Genomic DNA, 2594 nt, shown 5'->3' with positions numbered 1-2594 from the left:
TTTCAATATACCAGACCGACCATCTTCTCGAAGGTATGAGCTGCCCCCCCTAGCTGAAATCCTGGGTACGCCTAGTAGCGGCAAATTTGTTAATCCGCCACTGGCTGTCGGTTTTAATTACTCTCGAATATCCCACCAGAGAATGCTTTTGAATCACACTGATTACTGAAACATTCCCGTGAGATGGACTTTACGATATTTTGTATAAATGTTGTAACGTCTAGCTTCAGCTTGAATTGGTCGGCTCGAACGAATGGGATAGATTTAATGGATCATTATATTCAGGGCCCCCGCTACCATATGTGAATGTGTGCAATGCACACGGGCGCCATCCTCTAAGGGCGCCAAATTGTCATCGTTAGGGGCGCCAAAACCAAGGACCCAAAAAAATTGCCTAAAGGGGCGCCAAAATCCTTTTTTTGCACACAGGCGCCAGTAGCCCTTACGGGCGCCCTGATTATATTATTTACTCTCGGCAAAAATTAGTTTGATATACTTACTTATTATGTAGAAAAAAAAACTTTATATTTGGTAAAATTTATTCAAGCTTCGGATATGTAAAGCGCAATTTATATACAAGTTAATACATTTATTCACATAAGGCCCGACGCACACATGTCATATCAACATAATACATTATCCCAACCTTCATTTGAAGGTGGTTTGATCTCTGCCGCAAATGACCGCGACCGACAAAAAATCAAATAAAATGTCACTTTATGATATTATAGCACTGACCTCCATTATACAAGTACGCTGACATAAAATGACGTTTGAAAATCGCCATATGGGCGCTGATAGCAGTAGTGGGAGTACTTGGAACTAATACTAGTTTCTACTACCAATAGCGATTAAGCGGCCATTTGCAAGTTACGTCAGATTTAGTTCTCTTCCCCCGCATTGGGGGCGCTGATTCTGCTTCAAATAGGCACAAAAAACAGTTGGGTATCATAAGTCCAGCGTACTTGTATAATGGAGGTCAGTGTATTATAGGCAATCTACATGTTTCATTTTCCACTGCCATGACATTAGACTGGTTCAGCGGACCCACGCCACCGCTGCTTAATGCTTTGCAGTGTTGTAAAACAAAATGAAACCTATAGCCTACGTACATGTTCAGATGAGGCGTTTTACGCGCGAACATTATACGCGCGTTTCAATTTCTATTGCATCCGAATACCGCGTTTTACGCCCGTTTTTACGCTACAAACATGGACTCGAAGTTATCACGCACCAATCAAATTCGTCCATTCGCCACGGACTCGCGCGCAGTACTGGACGGCGCAATGGCACCCAAGTATCTCGACTCGCTCGTTTAACGGGCGAGTGGAGAGTCCGGCTCATTGCACGCGTTTTACGCGTAGGGAAACGCGAGTAAGCATATACGTGGGAGAGCCATGCTTCGGCACGAATGGGCCGGCTCGACCGGATAAATACCACGTTCTCACAGAAAACCGACGTGAAACAGCGCTTGCGCTGTGTTTCGCCGAGTGAGTGAGTTTACCGGAGGCCCAATCCCCTACCCTATTCCCTTTCCTACTCTCCCCTATTCCCTTCCCTTCCCTACCCTCCCCTATTACCCTATTCCCTCTTAAAAGGCCGGCAACGCACATGCAGCTCTTCTGATGCTGCGAGTGTCCATGGGCGACGGAAGTTGCTTTCCATCAGGTGACCCGTTTGCTCGTTTGCCCCCTTATTTCATAAAAAAAAAAAATATGAACGGGATATATGTAGCTCTAGTATCTCGAGTACGCGATCACGCCGGAGTCGCGCACTAGCACGTGAAACGCCTCATCTGGACAGGCTCTAAGTCATAAAGTGGAAGTTTTGTCGGTCGCGGTCGCGGTTCATCGGATCAGTACCTTGATCTTTATCTAACATCCCGCACTCTATTCTCAGAGTTTTTATACTTCTTAGGAGCTCGCAGGCGGAGTTTACTTTTATTTACGTATATCTTTGACTATGATCAATCAACAGTGAAACAGTGCTTTAGAGCAGAAACCCCATTCTAATAGCTATTTGTGATATCACTCGTTTTTTTACTCACTGTGTTTAATTCACATAAGTATAGCTGAGTCTATATCACCATTAACCAAACTTTAGCTTCAGAGTATTTCAAAGAGTATTTTTCTACCAAAAACAACATGTATGCGCGATGCCCTTAAAACATTGATAACAATTACTAGACGCATCAACATAATCGGAGGGTAACTTAAACTTATTATAAAGTCTCAAATCTAGTATGCTAACATGTAAAACTGTTTATCTAGGAGTATAAAATATATATCTATTACATAGCCTGGTCATAGAACAAAGTGAAATTTGTACATTGACCTACAGCAACTAGGTTACAACCACAGACATAGATCAAGATAAATACCGCATGTGTACTTCGCGTGCCGTATCGCGTTCCCAAACGACAAACAATGCTCGTCTTTCGAAAGTCTGTTCTTTAGTCTACTATCGGAATCGGACGTCAATCGGAATTTTAAAAATGCCTAAAAGTGCCGTATTGAGCTGTAGAAATTCAAATAGAAACGTTGGCCTTGATAATGGATACGTTTCTTATCATCGGTACATAGGAAGAAAGTGGC

General features: G+C 43.0%; 1 long non-coding RNA gene across 1 annotated transcript; it reads right to left on the bottom strand.

The window, feature by feature from the left end:
• Positions 1-521: 521 nt before the first annotated feature.
• Positions 522-2396, bottom strand: LOC121737567. The gene is made up of 2 exons (XR_006037158.1): positions 2094-2396; positions 522-646 (listed from the first exon to the last, which is right to left on the bottom strand). It is a non-coding gene; the product is annotated as an uncharacterized LOC121737567 (long non-coding RNA).
• Positions 2397-2594: the final 198 nt, after the last annotated feature.

This window comes from Aricia agestis, chromosome 21, assembly GCF_905147365.1.
Source record: "Aricia agestis chromosome 21, ilAriAges1.1, whole genome shotgun sequence".
Classification (NCBI taxonomy): Eukaryota; Metazoa; Arthropoda; class Insecta; order Lepidoptera; family Lycaenidae; genus Aricia; species Aricia agestis.
Note: the sequence above shows the minus strand (reverse complement) of the source record. Positions and strands in the feature narration are given on the sequence as shown.